This window comes from Tamandua tetradactyla, chromosome 13 (assembly GCF_023851605.1).
Source record: "Tamandua tetradactyla isolate mTamTet1 chromosome 13, mTamTet1.pri, whole genome shotgun sequence".
Taxonomy (NCBI): Eukaryota; Metazoa; Chordata; class Mammalia; order Pilosa; family Myrmecophagidae; genus Tamandua; species Tamandua tetradactyla.
The window spans coordinates 547,325-570,315 of NC_135339.1; the positions used below are offsets into that span (position 1 = coordinate 547,325).

The following is a 22,991-nucleotide window of genomic DNA, read 5'->3' on the forward strand; positions in this document are numbered from 1 at the left end:
CCATAATATATTTTCCCTACTTCTTCTCCAACTTTTTAACATAATTAGCAATTAGATTCTACTTTATCATAAAGAGAATGTGGGAAGAGTGTCAGAGGTAGTTCAGGGAGTTACCGTAATGATGAAGCTCGGATTCTAACCTTGGTAATAAGGGGAATAGGAATAAAACTGGCTAATAGAAGATAAAAATGCATTGAGTAAATTAAAGTTTCAAAGATGCATTTAAGAATTAAAAGATGGACTATATTTGAAAGAAAGGAAAGAGACTTGCTAAGTGGGGAGGTTGTCACTGTTCCATTTCTGTTAATATTTTGGTCCTATATGCTCCATTTTTGCTGATACTTTGGTCCTATATAGCACAATTATCTCAACCATCCTATAGTTGTCATCAAAACCAGGAAAGACTTAATTTTCCACCTGCTGTTCTCATCTCTTAGTTGTAAATTTATTCTGCAGATCAGCTACTATCACATATTTAAAATGAAAATCTGATCAATATTAAGAAACAGACAAACTGCTCTCTCTTTTCTACACCATTTTGACCTCAGTGTTTAACTATATGACATAAAGTCTGAAGAACAAAGACGTTATATAGGACTTGAGAAAATTCCTTCCCAAATCATCAATATTGTAAAATACCTTAACTAACATAGATTATTCTTTTATGCATTTAATTTATATGTAGATTTAATTGTGATCTACTTTCCAAGCTCTTCCTACATTTCTAGATAAGCATATGTTACTGTTTTTAATGGACGCTTATGCCCTCAGAATTATGGCAATTTTGTTAATTTATTTAAAATTCCTCATTTTAAAGATAAATCTCCCCCCCTCTAAAAACTGGTAAATTGAGATACATGCTTAGCCAGGATGATAGCATATATTTTATGCCCTATAATTGAAATCATGACATTTCTTATTCTGCCTTTGAAACCTTTCTGGAACCCAACATAAAATTCTTTATTTAAAATTTAAATAAAACAATAAAAACCCTTAGACCCTACAGAGTCATTATTTAGGGATATGTATACAAGAATCATTGATTTTCAAATGACTATATAACAATGTTTATTGCAGCATTACTTGTTTAAGCATAAAATTGGAAAATGAATGCCCATATTGAGAAAAATTTTTAAAAATTTGTTGTTGACAATTCTTCCACACTGTAAGGGAAAACCTACACCAGTCTTCTTGAGGATGAAATGAACAAATGGAGAATGTCCCTAGCTATCCTAGTTGATGACTAAACACTTTAATAAACTTATTAAATAACCCTAGAAAACATTATATAGACCATGGAAGAAACTTTTGAGCTGAGGTCAGCTTAAATTGCTGGCAGAATTTTGAACAGTTGAATGGTTTTTGTTTTAAGGCAGGGTTCAGCGAAGTTTTTCTGTAAAGGACCAGCTAGCAAACATATTTACTTTCCATATTGTTTGAAATTATAACTATGGGATAATCAGAGAATACATTTTAATGGAGTCAAATATAAATAAAACTTGAAAGAAGATATTAAATAACCGTGTGAGAGTATATGCATTTTTCCTCCTTTATATTATCACTTTTAGTCCTTAATTTTGCCTTCTAACAAAAAAAGAGAGATTTTCAGATATGCAAAAATCACAAAATCTACTATCTAGAGGAATTCTTTAAAAAGTAACTAAAGTACACTTTTCAATATAGAAAGACACTAATACATATTAGAAGTCTAACAATGAGATATGGTTTAAAATAATTAGTAGAGAATGTGGAATAATAGTTTTAAAAACTCTTAAAATAGCATACTAGAAATCTGTTTAAAAATTCAGAGTAAGATTTTTTCTGGCCTTTGATAGCAACACAATGGCAGAATTTGAGGCCACAGGTTCTGTCCCCCTCCCCCCACCACAGAACACAAAAAAATCAGAACTCTGGAATACAGTCAAAATGTTGCCTAATCAGATAAGCATAAACTCAAAGAAAACAGCAATTTAAAACTGGTAGGAAAACTATGTTATGAGTTCGCTTGCCTTTCCCCCACTCCCTCCTCAGCTTGGGGCATCCTGATCCCATTGCTCCCAATGCCTGTCCCAGATTATGGAGGGAGCAGAGTAACCCAACATGGCCCATTGGAGGGTATGAATATTTGCTCCAATACCATCAGGGACAGCCGGAAGGACTAATCTAGGATGCTCACTTCTGGCTCATCAGTTCCAGAACTTGCTCTGAGCAGTTGAAGCAAGTGCTAAAACACCAGAAGGAAATAATAAAGCCAAAGTTGCCTAGGCCAGCTACCTGGAGCAAAAGATGAAAGCTTAAGACAAACTATAGCACTTGGGAGCAGGAGAAAACATGAATTTGCTGTGAGCAATTAGGCAAATATCCAATGTAAACTAAGAAATGATAAATCCATGAATGCCTGCACAGGACAAGTCATATACACAGAGGAGATCTAAGAAGGCTCTGGTATTTCACATCAGCTTGTTCTTTAGGCTCACAATAAAACTGGCTAAGTGTAGAAGGAGCAAAAGCACAGAATTCATGTGCAAGAACTGTGAAACATGTTTCCTTTAAGGTGTTATTTTAGTTGATGTAGTAGAATTTGACATCAAGGGATAACACATTAAAATGCTCAAGTGACGAGATTTCAAAAAAAAAAAATCAAAAGCCCCACAAATAAATTTGAAAAGGTGGCCCATTCAAAGGCACAAAAGAAAAAAACCACTAAGGAAGAACAGATATTCAATACGCCAGAAAACAGTTTTTATAAACTGCCTTAAATATGCTCAAGGAGCTAAAGGAAAATACAGAGAACTAAAGCAAATCAGGAAAATAATATATGTAGGAAATGAGAATTTCCATGAAGTGATTGTACTTATTAGAAGAAACCAAATAGAAATACTGGAAGTAAAAAGAACAGTGACTAAAATTAAAAAAAAAAAAAGAAATCCCTTTGAAGGGTTCCATCAGTTTGGAGCTGATAGAAAATACAATTGCTAAATTTAAGATAGGACAGTTGAAAATTTCCACTCATTAATAGAGAGAAAAAAGAAAATTGAATACAGTCAAGGAGATTTGAGAGACACCATCAAGCATACCAATACACACACTACATTGTGTAATTATGAGAAGTTGCAGAGGAGAAAAAATAGAGAAAGGGATTGTGGGAATGTTGAAGAATTAATGGCTGAAATTTAAGATAAATTTTGAAAATATATTTCTTAGAAATCCAAATAAGTTGAAAGCAGAGATATTTAAATCAAGTCAATACATTCTATCTACATGAGAACCATTTCAAAGCAAAAAGATATGGATAAATTAAAAATAAATGAATATGAAAAAATTGCCATGCAAACAGCAAGCATAAGAAGCATGGAGTGGCTATAATTATTTTCAGGTAAAATTGATTTTAAGATTAAATATATCACTGAAAATAAGGGGTAATTCATTAGGAAGTCATAAATAGCAGAGACATTCATGTGTACCTAAAACTAGGGGATCAAAATAAAGAAGCACGACTTTAAATTATCATTCTACAATAATAGTAGGAAATATTCACACCAACCTTTCAGTCATTGATGGAAAAATTAAAATACCAGGAAATGAATAGGTTAAAAAGAGGTAATCTGAACAATCCTGCCTATAAGAAGCACATAATATTCAAACTTGTCATGTGCACTTGGTGCATTTAAAAGATAATCCATGTACTGGGTGATAGAGCAGGTGTCTGCAAAGTTTGAAAGTTCGAAATTATACACAATATTTCTTCTGAATGTAGTTAAATTAGAAATCAACAAAAGTAAAATATTTAATAAGATCTCAAATATGCACACATTGATTGACATATCCTTAAACATGGGTCAAAGAATAAAATACAAGATAATTTAGAAAACACATCATTATGAATAATGGTGAAAACACAAAGTATCAAAATATATGGAATATCTCCATACTTAGTGAGAACTGTAGAATTTTAAATGCTAATGTTAGTAAGAGTGAAATTTCTAAACAGACAACTCTAGTTTATGATTTAAGAAGGTAGAAAAACAATAGAAAATGGGATAGAAATTATTACAAATGAAATAAAGTTAAGAGCAGAAATCAACAAAATAAAATATACAAACAGTACACAAAATTAACACCACTAAAACCCATTTATTTGAAATATATCAATGAAATTATTGAACAATTATAAAGACATAAAGAAAAAAGAGATAAAGAAAACACAAAATGCCAAATTAAATATGAAAGAAGGGTAATCATGAAAGATTATACAAATATCAATAGGAAATTATGCAAATATTTATGCAAATAAATTCAAACACAAGTAAAATGGTCAAAATTTGTGCAAAATGAAACATAATTTGAATAGCTCTATGCCATATACATTTGTTGAATTGCCCTTCAAAATATATCTGCAGGGCAGGCCATGGTGGCTCAACAGGCAGAGTTCTTGCCTGCCATGCTGGGGACCAGAGTTCGTTTCCTGGTGCCTGCCCATGCGAAAAACGAACAAATAAACAAACAAACAAAAAATATGTATCTGCAAGTACAATTTCAGGCATTGATGGCTTTACAAGTTTATTCTATCAAGCATTTAAGAAATAAATAGTAGCAATATTACATAAACTGTTTCAGAAAACATGAGAAAGGCTAAGTCATTTATAACATCAAACAATTTATGACCAAATCATTTTTATGAACCACTAATTTGACTCATGAACACAGAACTAAAACCCTTGAAGATAAATTAGAATATGAGGCCTCAAATTATGAAGAGAGAGGTAAAGTAGAGATTATCTCCATGGTTGGTACATTCAGCCAACTAGGATTTAAAGGGATCTGATTCAATTTGGACAAAAATACATTTATGAAAATTCTGCAGATAAAATTATAATTTGTGATGCAATGTGGAAGACTCTCAAGGTTCAGATCAAGGAAAGTATACCTGTTCTCACTATTTCTATTAAATTTTGAACAGTAGGTTCTCACCGGTGCAATTGAGCAAGGGCAAACGAAGTAAAGATTGCAAAGATAAAAGGAAAACTGTCTCTCTAGATAAGCATTATGACTATTTACTTAGAACGTCTTATGGTATGCACAAAACAACAACAAAAATAATTACAGAACTTATAAAGTTTAAATACAAAAGCTTTATTCATCAAAGCTATTGAGGGGGTTGGCTTCTTTTTTCTGTTTCTGTCTTAAATTCTCCACCCCCTGAATGCTGAAGACCCAGGTGGAGGCCACCAGGAGGACTTAGGGAACAGCAAGACTGTTTGAAGGAAAGAAAAATACACCATTTCTTAGCCACAGACCGCAAAACTGTAATGTGATAAGAGTGTAAAATATTTATTTAACACTGTTAAACCACTGTCATACGAGTTATTGTTTTAGCCTTTAGTTGTTATTTCCAGGTGAATGTGACAATAATTCACATTTTAATTATTCTTCTTGATGCTGGGATAGGGATTGTCAGATGAGTCTGCCCCAGTGGGGGAGGGGCATATAACTTGTCCCAGACTATACCCTCTGCATTGAGTTGCTGTACAGTGTTTTGCAGGAACACAGGCTCAGGCACAAGAGAGGTTCTCAACAAATGACCACTTTGATACTTACATTGCACAAATTGTTTAAAAAAGCAGATTAAGAGATGCCATCCCCATTGTGGCTAGTGTCCCAGCAGGCCAGTGAGTGGTGGTTCTATAGGAACTTAATATTGAGGCTTCAATATGTATACATCCTTGGATTGGGGGAAGGGAGCCACTGTCACTGAGAGTCCCTGCCCTGAGAAAGAGCTGGTACTGCTTGTTTCTGGTTTCAGCTTCCAGGTATGGTCAGGCTTTTCCATTAAACCACACCATTAAGAGCACCACAGGGCTGTGGAATGGAAACATAATGAAACATCTGCACACATATAAACAAGACCAGAAAAGGGGGAGTATCCAAGAACTAGGAGATGGTTAACTAAGGTGACCCCACATATATAACTGACAAGACTGAGTCAAATTATGAGAACAACTCTCATTTGCAAATATATGCAAAGTCCTGCTTGATAACACAAATGGGCAATAACAAAGAGTACAATGGACACACGTGAGACATGTTAAAGTAGAGCAAAGCAGACTTAAGACCCATAAAAGGAATGCAGTTTTAGAAAAGTAACGCCTAACATTGCAGAACCCCCAAATAGGGAGAAACAAATTTAATTACAAATAAAAGCTGATATTGGGCTATGACTTCATGCCTGGAAATCTTATCTCCTTACAGACCTGGGAGGAACTGAAATAAGCAAAGAATTATGGAAGAAAGTTTCTTGTCATAAAATCATTTAAAATATTTATTTGGAAGTGGCTTGGCACTTTGAATCAGTGACATATATCTGTGATATTTGAGTGGATATCATAACAATAATGATATCATCTAGATTTTGTCAGCAGAAATGCTTTTATTTTTATAAAAATTATCCTAGGAACACAGAATTCCATTTCCAAAAAGGGATCACAGCACACTTTACAATGAGGAGACCAAGCATTGCCTGTTCATATGACAAAATAAACGGTACATTTTTCTAAAGGATCGATCTGGATGAATTATATGAATAAAGACAAGGCAGGTAAGTTGACTTCAGTTAGTAAGGGCCTGAAATTCAATAACTAGGAAGATTTTTAACTTTCTCTGGAAAGTGTTACTATATATTTAATTAGTATTAATCTACTGAAGACCTCCCCTTCATTGGAGGAGTTTCCTAAAGTTTTTTTGCCAGGAAAGGGCTGTAGCTGAAAGCTATCTACCCAGAGAAAGTTGTTTTGAAAAATAAACCTTAATGATCTCCAAACAGAAACATTCAGGTAGAAATTAAGTTGATGCACTAGAAGGAAGATGTCCCTTGGGGCATTGTTCCCTACTTAAGAACACCTGGTATTTACATGTAAGCAATATATAGTGCAGAATTATAGTGCATCCTGAGACAAAAGAAGTGCAAAATTTTCAAAATGTATACATTAAAGACACATAAATTCTCCTTAACGGCTTCATACAAATCTATAAAGGTAAGTTATCATTATTCTAAAGGACTTATTTAAAACATAATTTACATTTGAGAATAAGGACATTAATAATAAAACATGAAATTCTGAGAATAATTTTTCCTTAAACAATTTTTTTTCTGAAAACGAGTTTTCTTTTAATCAGCCTATGTAGCTGTGCTGGTTTTAAAACATTTATGTACCCTAGAAAAGCCATGTTTTAATCCTGATCCCAAGCTTATGGGAGCAACCACTTTCTTGATCCCTATTCAATAATGTAGGTTGGAAACCTGATTCTACTATCTCCATGGTGATGTGACTCACCTAATTGTGAGTATGAATTTTTAAATAGAGAGAGCTGTGATTCTACCCATTCTGGGAGGGTCTTGATTAGTTCACTAGAATCCTTTTAAAGAGGAAGCATTTGGGAGAAAGCTTCAGAATGATGGGAGAGCAGCAGAGACACAAGAACTAGAGTACACCAGCCAGTGACCTTTGGAGATGAAGAAGGAATACATCCCCTGGGGAGTTTTATGAAATAAGAAGTTTGGAGAGAAAGCTAGCAGTCCTTGCCATATTGGCCACATGCCTTTCCAGTTGAGAGAGAAACCCTGTACTTCATTGGCCGTTCTTGAGTGAAGGTAGCCTCTTATAGGTGCTTTAATTTGGGTATTTTTATAGACTTACTTTAATTGGGACATCTTCTCAGCTTTAGAACTGTAAACTAGCAACTTATTAAATTCCCCCTTTTTAAGCCATTCCATTTCTGGTATATTGCATTCCTGCAGCTAGCAAACCAGCAAAGTTGCCTTCTGTTTCTCTTAATTATGAAGTCAAATAAATAGATATATTCCATGTGATTATATTATAATAACAGCGATTAACTTAAAGAAATTTTGAAAATGAGGTCTAATAGAAATGCAGAAACAAAAGAGTACTTGTTCCATCTCTTTTATTTTTCCTACATATTGACCCAAAATGATCTGGTAACTGGTCTAGAAGATGGTGGGAGATAGAGTAAATTTCAGGAAAAACATAATTAGAGATTTTGCTTTTGAAGTTTAGAGAACAAACCTTGTGAAACTGCAATGAGAATTTTAAATTAGTGTTGGCTGCTTGATATCTGAGAACATTCATATAAGTAATACAAAGACAAGTGTGCATATTTTTCTAGTCCACTTAACTGATCTATGTACATGATCAGAGAAACTTATAATTGAACCTATCAAAGTTGTACTTTTATAATACAAAATTATGGAGAGAAAGTAAAGAAAGGGCATTGGATAAGGTTGCAAGGTGATTATGTGACAACGAAGCATAGAATATCACACGGGCAAGGATACACTTATTCCTTCCATGAGAAAGGATTGGTTTAGTGAAAACTGTGCTTATTGAAGTGAAGGGAAAATCTTGGGCCTCACTTTGAATGAAGAATTAAGTAAAAGGCACAAGAGAAAGGTTTGTCTTTGTGGAGTAGGCTACCCACAATGAAAAAAGGAAATTATGAAGCTAGACTAAGCAATGAAATATACCTATATCATAATTCACTTTTAATTAGGGTAAATTAATTAAATATCATTTTTGCAGAATAAAATCTAAATAACAGTACAAACTTGGTATGTCTGTAATCCTTACAGTCCAAGTACAACTAATCATCCATTCTAATTTATGAATTGATTTTAACTGCACACCCATTCATTGCTGACATTTCAAATCACATTTCCTAGAAAAACAGCAAAGGAATATTTGAAATAATTTAAGAGTTCATATAGGTGTATCCATGCCTCTACTCTAATTAATAGAAGAGGTATTGTGGTTCAAACATTTCAAGGAATTAGTCATATTGAAGTTACCATATCCACAGGAAAAAAAACAAATAAAATCAGCAGAGTCAAATATCACTACAAAGATTCCCAATCTCCAGTGGTTTTCTTTTGGAATAGTTTTAGTCATCTATCTGATTATCCTGTTAGGAAATAGAATCATTATATTAACAACAAGAATTGAGTCTGCATCCAGAACCCCATACATTTTTCTTAAATTTTTTCCTTTTTGGAAATCTGCTATGTAACTGTTGCTGGTCCAAGAATTGGGACCCAGAAAGTCCAAGTATCTCTTTGTCTGTGCTATACAAATGTGTTTTGCTCTTATGTTTGGAGGCACAGACTGTTTCCTCCAGAGTGTGATGGCCTATGACCGCTATGTGACCATTTGCAGCTGACTTCATTGTCCTCTCATCGTGAGCTACAAGCCTGTATCCAGCTGCTGAGTGGCTTGTGGGTCAGTGTAATTCCACATGAGATTGGGCAGACATGACAGAATTTTCACAACTTGCTTGTGGAGACACATGTATAAATGAGACGGCAGTTCACGTAGATTCTCTGTTATTTGTCATGGCTGCATCACTGTTGATTGTCACTTCCTATGGCAAAATTATCTCAATATTCTGAAACTGTCATAAGCAAGAGGATGTTCCAAAGCCTTTGCCACCAGTTCCTCTCACCTGCTTGTTATAGTCTTATTCTATGAACGGCTAAAATTAATTATATACAAGACAAATCTAATCAATCTTTTCTACAACAAATTGACTCCAATATTGAATCCCATTGTTCACAGCCTGAGGAACAAGGATGTCAGTGTGGCATTGAGAAAGTCCCACCTAAGTTGCCAACATGATGCAATGACTTTAATTGAAGAAATGGCAGAAATAATTTTCTTATGTTCTTTTTTCATGTAGATGCAGCAGAAAAAAAATCTAGGTTTTTAACACTTTACTAAAAAATAATGATAATTTATAATATGCTAACATGCTCACATTGTTCAAAGGATCTTTGTTTCACAGGTTTAAGGAAATTGCCTTTCTGTAATCAAGGCAAAATTGAACTTATTTGCAAAGATCTAATGTTGAAAACCAACACATCTTGTCACAATAAGCTAACGATTTAAAACATTACTTGGAGAAACAATGAAAGGTAACTGAGTGCTCATTTAAGTGGGAATTAATTTTATGCTCTGTGATGAATTTTATGTATTGTTCCCATTTCTTCAGATAAATTTGTTGCACTTCTCTGACCCTCTGGGTGGATTCAACCCATGAGAAACAATAGTAGCTAAGATGTTGGAAGCAGAGAGCATGAAATTTCCTTTCATGTTCCCGTGCTTCTATGCCTTGTATCTGCCCATGTTCCCTCAAGACTATCTCAGCTCTCATGGTACTCAGGTAATATTTTCTCCCCTAAATAGACTGAGGGCTTGGTTGGGTGATATCTACCTATCCTTTCAAGTTCGTGGTATTTTCCTGATAAACACTCCATATCCATGTGTAGTGGGTTGACTGGTGGCCTTTCAAAAATATATGTCCAACAGGAACACACAAATGTGACCTTATTTGGAACAAATGTCTTTGAATTTAAGGATCTAAAGATAAGATCATCCTGGATAAGACTGGACCCTAAATTCAATGACCAATGCAATCTAAAGAGACAGAAAAGTAGAAAGAGTTTAGGCAACCACACAGAAGCAAAGGCAATGTAACCACAGCATGAGATCAAAGTTATACTGCCAAAAGTCAAGGAATGCTAACAGCCACCCGAAACTGGAAGAGACAAGGTAGGAGTATCTTCTGAAGTTCTCAGACACTGTGGAATTGCCAACACTTTGATTCCAGACTTCTGCTCCCAGTCTTATGAAAGCATAAATTTCTGTTGTTTTAAGCCACCTAGTTTTTGGTAAGTTCTTAAGATAGACCTAGGAAATTAACACATTACATAAATAGTCCTTTAAATAGTACTGTAGCATATTTTATTTGAATAGCCTGGAATGAATTCTGACTCCTGATAAGATGCATTTGATATACCATTGGTCCCCTTCTGTGTTGCCACCTTTGTGGACAGTAACTTGGCCTTTTATTTGAAAGAAAAAAATATTTATCCTCTTACTCTACAAAATTATTTGAGAAAACCCATCTTTTAGTAATAACAATATTTATACAAAATTATTACAAGTACATTTGTTCAAGAAGGTTTAATGAAGTTTTTCTTGTAGTGCAAATAGAACTTTGGAAGCAAAGTTAAAGCACTCTCAATTGGAGAGCAGATTAAGACACTGGGGTACATTTAACCAATGATGTACAGACATTCAAGACAATATTTTACAGTAGCTCTGTTTAAGAATCAAAACTTGTTCTAACATGTAAGAAAAAATGGAAATGTATTTATAATACTTTCTTCCATTTTTGTAAAAGAAAGAAAGATATCCCATAATTTCATATAATATTTCACATGTGCATGTGTTTTAGTTTGCTAGCTGCCAGAATGAGATATACCAAAAACAGAATGACTTTTAAAAGATGGATTTATTAAGTTGCAAGTTTACAGTTCTAGGCTGTGAAAATGTCCTGATTAAAAAGCAAGTCTATAAAAATGTCCAGATTAAGGCACCATCAAGAGGTTACTTTCACTCAAGAAATGCTGATAAAGTTCAGGGTTTCTCTTTGAACTGGAAAGCACATGGCAAACATAGTGATGTCTGCTAGCTTTCTCTACAGGCTTCTTGTTTAATGAAGCTTCTTCAGGGATGTTTTCCTTCTTTATCTCCAAAAGACTCTGACTGTGTAGGCTCTCATGATTCTCGTGGCTCTGTTGTTACTCTTTTGTGGTTCTCTGCAAAATGTTTCCGCTTTTTAAATGATTCCAGTAAACTAATCAAGACCCACCTAGAATGGGTAGAGTTACATCTACCTCTAATCAGAGGTTAATAACCACAATTGGGAGAATCACATCTTCACAGGGATAATCTAATTAAGTTTCCATCTTACAGGGCTGAAAATGGATTAAAAGACATAGCTGCCTCCAAGAGTTGAATTAGGATTAAAACACGGCTTTTCTAGGGGACATTGTGCCAGTTTGAAAGGATGTATATACCCTAGAAAAGCCATGTTTTAATCCTAATCTCATTTTGTAAAGGCAGCCATTTCTTCTAATCCCTATTCAGTATTGTATGTTTGAAACTGTAATTAGATCATCTCCCTGGAGATGTGACTCAATCAAGAGTGGTTGTCAAACTGGATTAGGTGGAGACATGTCTCCACCCAATTGGGTGGGTCTTGATTAGTTTACTGGAATCCTATAAAACAGAATAACAAGAAAGTCAGGAGATTCAGGGAGAGCAGAGAAGAATGACATACCCACGAGAAGCAAAGAGTCCACCAGCCAGCGACCTTTGGACATGAAGAAAAATGCCTCCTGGGGACCTTGATGAAACAGGAAGCCAGAAGAGAAAGCTACCAGATGATGCCATGTTTACTCTGTGCCCTTCCAGCTGAGAGAGAAACCCTGACCATGTTCACCATGTGCCTTTCCACTGGAGAGAGAAACTGTGAACTTCATCAGCCTTCATGAATCAAGATATCTTTCCTTGGATGCTTTAGATTGGACATTTCTATTTAAATTTTAAAAATCAACTGAGGATTTTGGAAATTAAGGACTTCATAAGAAAGGTTTATATGAAATAAAAAATTAAAAGAAAAATTTAAGTACATTTGTACTTAATTACAATAAATAGGTAAATTCTAAATGTAATATTGATAGTTCATGGACTCACAAAATTGTTCTTTTATTAAAGCATGTTCATATATTTCTTTTTCTATTAAATATGATGTAAAATTAAATTATGATGTTAAATATACTACATTAATTTGAAAAACTGAAACTTTGAATAACATAATTTTTATAAACATGGTAAAAATATTATAAGAAAATTTCAACATCATTATGAACCAAGACTTTGTAACCTATAAATACTGGATTTATATATTTGCCTTGATATTATTTTAAAATGACATTTAAAGAAAACTAATCATGACGTAAACTTACAACCTTTCGGGAATGGAAGGAACACTTATTTTACCAAAGCAAATATTATGTAAAGCTAAAGACATAAGCTAATATAATTTTTCAGTTCAATATTTTTAAAATATTTTTTTAGAAAGCTTAATTTTAAAATTTAAACTTCAAATTTCTAATTTATACCACATAGCTGAGGCTTAGATTGAGTAGAGGCATTGAGAGTGACTAATATTTAACCAAGTGAGAACACTGTGACACATTCCCTTAATCACTTGTATTTTTGCAGTGAACATATGGATGCTTGAGTTTGAAGTAAGATAACATTATGTTTTATTAATCTTGATTGAAAAGAACATGAACATTTGTAAGAAGAGTAACATGGGTGGTCTCACTCCTTCTACCCCATTCCCCTACTGACAAAAACATGCACAACTCTTACATAGTTCCTGTTTTACATTGATAATTTCACCACCCAAAATTGAGTTTATACATTAGAGTTATATTTTATTTAGTACTGGAAGTCATTTTATTCAATCAATGAGACTGAAGTTATTTATATTAAATGTTGCTACTCATAAACCTGATACGTAAACATTTTGCTATTTTGTTCTCCAGTCTTAATTCTCATTTCAGAATGATGGTTTCCTCTTAATACTGTTGAATTCATTCATTTCAGAACCAAATATTGAGCAACATAATTAGGTTCACAACAATTTTCTAGGGCTTATATTGATTCCAAGTAAGAAATTAGTAATGTCCCTTACCTTTCAGATAATTTAGAGTCAGGGAGGAAAAAAGTATAAGAAAGGAATTAGCCAATTTAAGTGTTGAATAATAAGGCATTATTAAACTGAGTTCTCAGACTACAGAAAATAATATAAACAAAATAAAAGCTGAGAATTTATAAAATAAGAGTTCAATAGTTTGACATAGTTAGAATTGTGATCATTGCTTTAAGATCTTGCTTCTTTCCCTTAGTAATTGCCCAGTATGCAGGAAAATAAACTAGAGAGGGAATATGCTTCATGCTATATAGAACACTGAAAAGAATTCAGGATAAATGAAATTTGGCCTTTATTAGTAATAATAGCTGGCATTTATATGGCCTTTAATAAATGCCACAACTTAAGCCATTTTACTTTTATTAAATGACATAAATCACATAACAACTATAGGTGTTGACAATTACTGGTCCTAGCTTATCAAACCATGGCACAGGTAAAGTGATTGCATGATATAATTTGCATGGTATCACACATATAGCAGGCAGTAGAGCCATAATTCAATTGCAGTCTTTCTGGGGAGGACAGTACTCCTCAATCAGGAGATGACATTTTACTGACACTCTGTTTAGTGGCCCGGGTGCAAACCCAACAAGATTGGGACTAGTGATGAGGCAAGAGACATCTGAGGTGCAAAATTAAAACAGCTCTCCCTTTAATGATTGTGCAAGTACAGGAATGGCCCTGAAAATAAGTACCTTCTTACATTATGTAACCTTAAGGTCTTACTCCAGTCCTGGCTCTGATGAAGGGGAAAGTAGAGAAAAGTAATTACCAACAATTCAATAATCCATTATTAAATGCCTATGATACTAGGCAATACGTTATCACTTTGGCAGATACATATTTAAAGAACATAATATCATAATTCATATTATAATTAATGATACATAAATAGAGGATCAGCTTAAATTGATATGTGATAATTTTACAAATATTTTTCAATTAATTCTAACAAAGAAGGAAGCAAGCTTTAGAAAGTTTAAATAATTGCTTAGTGTAATCCAGATAATCAGTCATGGAAGATTAAAGTACATATAAAGAGTAGGCATTGACCTGCCATCATGAAACCTATATGATATTGGACAAGCTATCCACCTTAACAAGTCTCAATATCCTTATTTCTAAAGAAAATTTAGTTTATAAATTTTCATCTGAAGTTTTGTGTTCTTTTTTGAGGAACATCAAAGAGAATGGAGGGTGTGTACAGCACCAAGGGTATAATATAGCAGCCAATATATTTTCTCCTCCTGCCCACACACATAGAGACAGGTAATGGATACACTTCACGCATGCTATACTTGTTTTCCTAGAGTTATCCTGTGCATTTGTTTTGATCTGGATCAATCTTCCCAGGCCAAATTTCCTCAGCAAAACCCATTTACTCTCCAAAGTAGTATTCAACCCAAAGATATTTGCATTATTTTTCTACTTCAATATACTATTCTCTCAATTTTTGATATGTAAAGTATATAATATCAACTGTATAATAGGATCTCTGTATTCTGTATTTTAAAATATTTATTATATTATAACTAATAATGTATTTCAGAATATATATTTCAAAATGTTTGCAGGCCATTATGTCACTAAATTTAGAGCAGGAAAACAGGAAGATATAATTGCTGCCTGAAGTATTGTTTAAACATCAATTTATTAGAGACTTTTCTTAATATTCTGTAAATATTTGGGTTTCTGATTTTTTGATACTTAAGACATTATAACAGTATATGATGCCACCATTGTCATTATAAACTCAGAATACCACCTGAAATGTAATTACCATTTTAGTAGAAAATTATAATTCTCACCTTTATGGATAGGGATGAAATTATTTCTGTGTTACTGAGTTTTAACTGAACTACTGAACTAAGCTTTTAACTGAACTACTGAACTTAGCTTTAAACCATTTAAATTTAAAGACATTTAAAATGATTAATACCCTTCTGAAATATGTTTTTCTTTCAAGGCAAATAGTGATCTTTTAATAGAAAATAATTTCTCTCCTGTGGGAATTTACTATCTTCCATGTGACCTTAATTCTTCTAACTCATTATACTTGCCATTGAAATATTTTGGAAAGCAACCAAAAAATCATGAGCCATTATTTCCCTTTTCAACAGCGTTTTACTCTACAATACTTTCAGGTAATTTATATATTTTCTGACTTTGTTATTTTTTTTATTTAACTGTCTGAAATTAATATGTCTTAATACTTATTCCGTAGTGCTTTCAAAATGTCTTTAGTAGACTATGAATTTTCAGAGTCAGTCCAACATGGCTGGCAAATTTCATATAGACTCAAGAGTTACAGCAATCACTTGCTCTTTATAAAGATAACTTTTTACTTGTTTATGAAGGGCCTATGTAGAGAAATTAGCAATGGTTCAATAATGATAGAATTCATAATATGTATAAAGTACGTGGAAGGAAATATCAATATCAGCACATCAGAGTATTGTGACACACAAATTTTCTTCTAAAAGTTTTTTTGTAATTTTAGCTCTTACTTGTAGGTCTATGATTGAATTTTAGTTTTAGTTAATTTTTTATTGTGTGACATAGGACTATAAACTCATGTTTTTATGTATATAACCAGTTATCCCATCACATTTTGTTGAAAAATCTATACTTTTCCTTATTAGATTGCCATAGCATCATGTTGGATATCCATTGAGTTGAATGCACAGGTTTATTCTTGGACTCTCCATTTGTTTTCATTAATAAAAACATTATATTATGCTAATATTATACTCTGCAGATTACTGTAGCTGTTTTGAAGTTTTGTATCCGGAAGTGTGAGTCCCCCTCTTTACCTTTTTAATGCATGGATCCTTGCATGTGATTAAATGTTATCTTGTCAATTTCTGCAAAAAATGCAAGCGGAGATTTGGATTTTGATTATTAGAATCCATAGGTCTTACAGGGGAGATTTACCATTCAATAATATCGAGTTTCCCAAACCTGGAAAGTGAGATGTCACTTAATGTCCTTCAGGCTGGGCAGGTGGCAGGAGTCAATGCCTGCAGTTTCTGCCTCGTCCTGAGTGGGTGGCAGTGGGGTGGCCTGGGATGGTCTGCATGGAGAAGCAGCTGGCTGGCATGGTGCTGCTGGATGAACTGGTCCCACCGACAGCAGCCAGACACTCTGAGGTTAGCCAGAGATTGTGGTCCCACTCGGGTGCAGAGAGGAATTTTTGTAGAAAACAGCTGGCAGATTGTTGGAAGATACACTGACTTTGATTTGCTGAACAACAGCTTGCAGATTGCAGACCTCAGTTTACCTCTTCCTCCCAAAAACTTGATTGGTAACATTGACCATGAATTCATAACTGAGAAGCCGAAAGGTCTTCAGAAATATCTTAACATTATCACCACAAATCATATGTTGTCCAGTTGTAAATCTGGTTAAGAAGTTTGAACCAAACAACTATTCTGCAAACTACACTGAGATTGCCTTACAACATGTTTCCACATTCTTCCAATCAGAACCAAAGTGAGAGGTAGTAGAATCATTGAAAGACATATATATGCTGGAGAATAAGGAAGAAGTATTTCTTGATGAAGATTTAAAATAAGCTAAAAGATTTAAAATAAGCTAGAGTTAAGCTGGGCTGACCTTGGCCCTGACAAGGACTTATCAGGTAAAGATTTTCAGTGTCTAATGAAACTTCTTCCTTCCTGCTTGCACCATTACATCTATCGGGGTACCTCTGCCACAGTTAATGAATCCTCAGCATTGCTAATTAGAATGTTTAATGAAAAAGGAACTTTGAAGGACCTGATCTACTGGCGAAACCAAAAGGTCCTTTCCTAAAGAAGTATTGCAACTCTAAGAAGTTTCAGGGTCTTAAACTCCAGAAAATTAAAACCTGTGGGCAGCAAATATTACAGGGACTTAAGTTTCTGTATGAGAAGGGATTCCCTTATGGGCTTCTACATGCCTCCAATGTAATGCTAGATAGGGACACTTGTCAGTTCCTAGACCCTGAGAATTCCTGTTGGGCCTCCCTCCCCGTCTACCTACCTTATCTCTCAAAATTCAGGAAAATCAATACATTGGAAAGTGTAGACATCCACTGCTTTGGCCACTTTTTGTACAAAATGACATAGAGCTGACCACCAGACTCATGGCTGCAGACTCCTTCCTTCCTGCACCACCATGGCTGCAGTGGCCATGTTGGAATCTATGCTGTCTTGTGAGCCTGTAAAAACAGTATCCTGCTCTTACAGATGCCATTGCTCAATGGCATTTGACTAAACACTTCTGAAAAGCCACAGCTTAAGATTCCCACAAAGTTAAATGAGGCATTGAGAGCTGCCAAAGAATGTATAGAAAAGAGACTAATTGAAGAACAGAAACGGATCCACCAGCATCAGAGACTGACGAGCTCAGTGGTACCATGGATCTGAGACAGAAAGGAAAGAGAAACATTGTAGCTCAAAAGAAATCAAAATAATCTGCCACTGAGAACAGTGAGGAACACGCATCAAAACACAACAACTCAAATAATTCAGGATCTGGGGCCAGTATACCTCTCACATCCATGTCATCAGGGGCCCCACCCTTTATGGCAGAGATATCTGCATTACCTCTTCCTCCTCTGCCTCCACCTCCGCCATGAGCAGCCCAGGTTTGGATGCTGTGAGATGAGGGCCCTTGCTTAGCTCTATCCAGATGTTCCAAAAAGGACCTTTGAAGAAAGCTGAATCCTGTGATCCTAGTGCTCAGTGTCAACTGAAGCTTCCTGTTTATACTTAGAGAGGGGAGAAGATCTTTTTTCTCCCTTCTGCCCCCAACCATCCTCTTCTTGGATGAATTATTGCTGAGCCAGTTCAACCACATACTGTTTGGCAAATGCTCATGCAAGAGACTTGTCAAGAGGGAAATATTCTTCAATTTGACCTTTCTTCAAGTAGAAGAAAGTAGGCTGGCATTGCTGTCTTAAACAGATATTTTGCTCCTTTGTTACCATTTCAAAAAAGTCTTACTCATCCTAACATGGGCATCTTTCTGAGGCAGCAGTATATTGGAGTCAATATTTGCACCAAGTGAAGGGAATGAACCAAAAACAAGAACATTGACAGCACTGAGTCACAGCAGTGAGTGGCCTTGGAGCTACCATCCCTCTTATTCTATCAGACAGCTTCTTGAAATATTCTTCTCATATTTCATTTCTCTAATCTAAAACATTTTGTGATTATTTAACTCTAGTTTTTAATTTCATCTTAGACATTAACACTGTAGCCAAAAGCAAAGATAGATTGCTGAGGTCAGAAAAGTAACTCAAGTTCTTAATTTTCCCTTCAGACAGAACAGGGAAATATGCAGCATTCTCATAAGTTCTATCAGGAATGTCATTGTGGTTATAGAACCAGCAACTAAAGCTATTCTAGAACTATAATTCTTTTTAGTTGGAATATATTGAAGCAGACAAACATGATAACATCAGAAAGAGCTCTTGCCAATTAGAGGAGCTTCTTAATTCTCAGCAATTAAAGTTTGTGTGAGGTGGGAGGTCATTATTACAATACAACACAAGAAAACTTGACATCTATAGAAATGTATTGTTTTTTGAAAGATCTATCTGAATCTCATTTTAATGTTAGTTATCTATAGAAAAGATACTTTATCCTATGATTTGCTTAAAACCTGAAACAAATTGCACTTTAAATAACTATAAGTAATCCATTTTAAAATACAAGTACACATGTCAGTATTGGTTTCTATGCAGAGAATGCCATTGTGTCTAGTTTCATGTAATCTGTGATAATGTTCTTCATTTTTGGATTGTTCATTGCTAATTGCAGTGATTTACTGCAGATGGTTTTAATTTCTTTACTGATATATAATTCTCATGTAAGCAAAATCACATATTCAAAGTGCACAATTTAATGGTTTTAGATTATTCATAGAGATGTGTAAGCATCTCCACTGACCCTCCTCCAAGTCCCAGGTAACACGTATATACTTTTGCTGCTATAGATTTGCTTATGTTGGACTTTTTACATACTTTTAATCGTGGTCATTTTTTGATTGACTTCTTTTACTTAGCATAATGTATTGAATTTTCATCATGTTGTAGCATGTATCATAACTTCATTCCATTATTATGGAAAATAATATTCCTTAATATAGTATTTAGTTATTTACTCATCAAATGATAAGCGTTAAATTATCTCCACATTGCAGCTTACATAGATAATGCTTCTATAAACATAATTGTACAAGTTTTTGTGCACCCGGATATGTTTTTGTTTCTCTTAGACATACACCAATTGAAAGAAGTCCCACTCATAATAGCTCTGCACTCAAATGAATGGAGTTTTTACATAGCTTCAAACCAGCAAAATTCACCCTCTGGACACCAAAAAGACATGTTTCTTCCATATGCAAAATACACTCATTCCATCACAAATTCATGAAAGTTTTAAATCATTTAAGTAACAGTACTAAGTACAAAATCTCATCAAGCTCATTTAATTCATTTTCTCTTCAGAGTCCCTTTTCTGTTCCTTTTAGTTCAAAATCTCAATGGTTTCCTTCATGCAGGTCTAGCAACAACCTCATCAATTTTTGCATGCAGCACACAGTTCTAAGGTCCACAGACAAGACTTTCAATAAATAATTTCTGGATAGCTGCATTCCATTCCTAACTTTTACAGAAATGATTGACTGGTTTCAGGTTTGGTTAAATCCTAACATGGAGCAGTAACGTCACAGGACTCATTTCTGAAAGCTCAGGATTTTCCAAACTAACAATTTCTGATTTCTTTGTACCCAACGAAGAGTTCAGTTCCCAACTTATTCCTTTCCTCTTGCATGTCATGTAAGCTGCAAGGAGAAGCTAAGGCTGCACTTTACAAATTTAATCTGGAAACCTTTCAGCTAATCATCCAAGCTTGTCACCATCAAATTTTGCCTTCTGTCCTACAGCAGGACTCAATTTTGCCATATTCTCTGTCACTTTAAACAAAGATATCATTCTTCCAGTTTGTAATTATACATTCATCATTTCTATCTAAAGCCTCATCAGAAGTACCTTTAGCATGCAAATTTCTACCAACATTCTTTTCAAAGCAGTCTAAACTTTTTCTATCAAACATCTCACAATTCTTCCAGAATCTTCCCTTCATCCATTTATAAAGCTGTTCCAGAATCTTTGATATTTGCATCTCAGCAGCCCACTTCACTGTACCAAAATCTATTTCAGCTTTCTAAGGCTTCTAGAATGCAATATACCAGAAATCAGTTGGATTTTACAGTGGGAATTTATTAGCTTACAAATTTACAGTTCTGAGACCATGAAAATGTCTCAGAGAAAGATACCTTCTCTGAAGAAAAGCCACTGGCATCTGAAACACCACTGTCACATGGCTGGTATCTGCTAGTACATCACTCCCAGGTCTCATTGATTTAAACTCCTGGTTCCAGTGACCTCCTCTCTGAGCTTCTGTTCATCCTCTCCTAGCATCCTTGGGGCTTTTCTCTCTCAGCTCACTTGGGGCTTTGTCTGTAAAATCTCTCTGGTGTTTCTCTCTGAACTCTTTCAGATTTTCCTATCCTGTTAACCTCTTATGAAGGACTCCAGTAAAGGATTAAGATTAACCTTGAACGGGGTAGGTTAACATCTGAACTGAAACAATCTAAACAAGAGGTCCCAAATACAATATGTCTGCAACCATAGGAATGGATTAAAAGAACAGGACATTTCCTGGGGTACATAACGGCTTCAAACCAGTACACTATGATTTTAGACATGGTTTTAGCTATGGTTTTCCATTGATACATCTTACTGGGGAACTTTATTCTATTCGAAATCCTTCCAATGATTTTCAATATACGTATACGTTTTTATTCTTTATTCTATTACTATGGAGAATAATGTTGATTATATTTTGCATGTTAAAATAACTTTATTCTGAGTTAAAACCATTTGGACATGGTATAAAAGTTTTCATGTTGCTATATTTAGTTTTCTAATATTTTGTTCAGGATTTTTTGCATGTATATTACAAATATAGGCATATATAATATCCTATATTGTATATGCCTATATTTTATCATAAAGGTTATCTTGCCCATTTTTATTGTAAGGGTTACCTCACTCTCACAGAAAGAGCTGGGAATGATTCCTCATTTTCTGTTTGTTTTTCATTTGCAGAATTTATGAAAGTATAGAATTATTCCTACATTAAGAGTTTGTAGAATTTACTACTGAAGCATAATGAATCATGGCTTTTCTTTGTAGAGTATATATATATATATATATGAATAATTCAACACTTTTTTCTTATAGTTATATTTTGATTTTCTATTTCTTCTTGGGTCAGGTTTGGGAGTTTTATCTTTCTAGGAATTCTGAGATTCATCTAGTTGAGCAAATTTTGGGGGAGATAAATGTTCATTGTATTCTCTTGACATTCCTTTTTATTTCTGTAAGTTCAGCAGTGATGTCTCCTCTTTCATATCTGATTTTGAAAATCTTCTGTGGCTGCAGTAATCAGACCAGTGTCCTCAGCTTGACACTACTGTAGTAGATCTTCTACCCTAAGTGTGGGTTCTGGAAGAAGAAAGGAGGTTCTGGTTCTCTTATCCATTTCTTCCTGGAAGAGACTGTCTGAACTTATGCCTGAAAACATGAGAAATGTGCTTGTCTCTCCCTCCAAGGTTTAAAATACTTTACTACAGTGGGTGTTATAGAGAGTAGAAGCCATTATCTTCTTGAATGTGGAAGCCAAATTACCATTCCCAGAGTAATGAGAACTCCTAAGATAGGGCTACAGGATATAAAGAGGGAATGTGTTGTTGCTCAAGTACCACTGACTCTCATTGTTTTTATCAACAGTTTGTAGAATTTTTAAAAACTGTTCCTCTATTTTCTGTATGATTTTAGGATAATTCCCAGACATTTTTAAAGTATTACATTACTTAGATGATATTCATGGACACATTTTATCAAGTTGAGAAGGCTCCCTTATATTTACATCTTGTTCACCATTTTTCCCATGAGTATATATGTGATTTAGTCAAGTATTTCTTTTTTATCTGCTGAGAAGATTATGGATTGTTTTTGCCTTCAACTATCTGAAAATGGCATTTTACATTGATTTTCATAAATTAAATGAATCTTTAGAACTGGGCTAAATTAAAATTATCATGCATATAAATCCTTGTCATATTTGTTGGTTTGGAATCATATTTTCATTGAGTTTTGTTTATATTCATCAGGTATATTGGCCTGTAGTTTTCTATTCTTGTCATTTCATGCCTAGCTTTGGTTTCAGAATTCTCCTGGTCTCATAATGACTTGTGATGTTTTTACCAATCTTCCGCTTTTTCAGAAGAGTTTTGAT

At 34.3% G+C, this 22,991-nt stretch overlaps 1 protein-coding gene and 1 pseudogene across 25 annotated transcripts in view; one reads left to right on the forward strand and one right to left on the reverse strand.

Moving 5' to 3' along the window:
- LOC143653454 (olfactory receptor 14I1-like) overlaps window positions 1–22,991 on the reverse strand; it is a 255,537-nt gene that overhangs the window by 179,787 nt on the left and 52,759 nt on the right. The window contains exon 4 of one of the 25 annotated variants that reach the window (XR_013161288.1): window positions 4,827–5,254. The exons of the other annotated variants lie outside the window; for them this stretch is intronic. The gene's annotated coding sequence lies outside the window, so the exon portion shown is untranslated. Of the gene's footprint in view, window positions 1–4,826; window positions 5,255–22,991 lie in introns of those variants that run through there. 25 annotated transcript variants of the gene reach the window in all.
- On the forward strand, window positions 16,680–18,495 carry LOC143652975 (PX domain-containing protein kinase-like protein pseudogene; annotated as a pseudogene).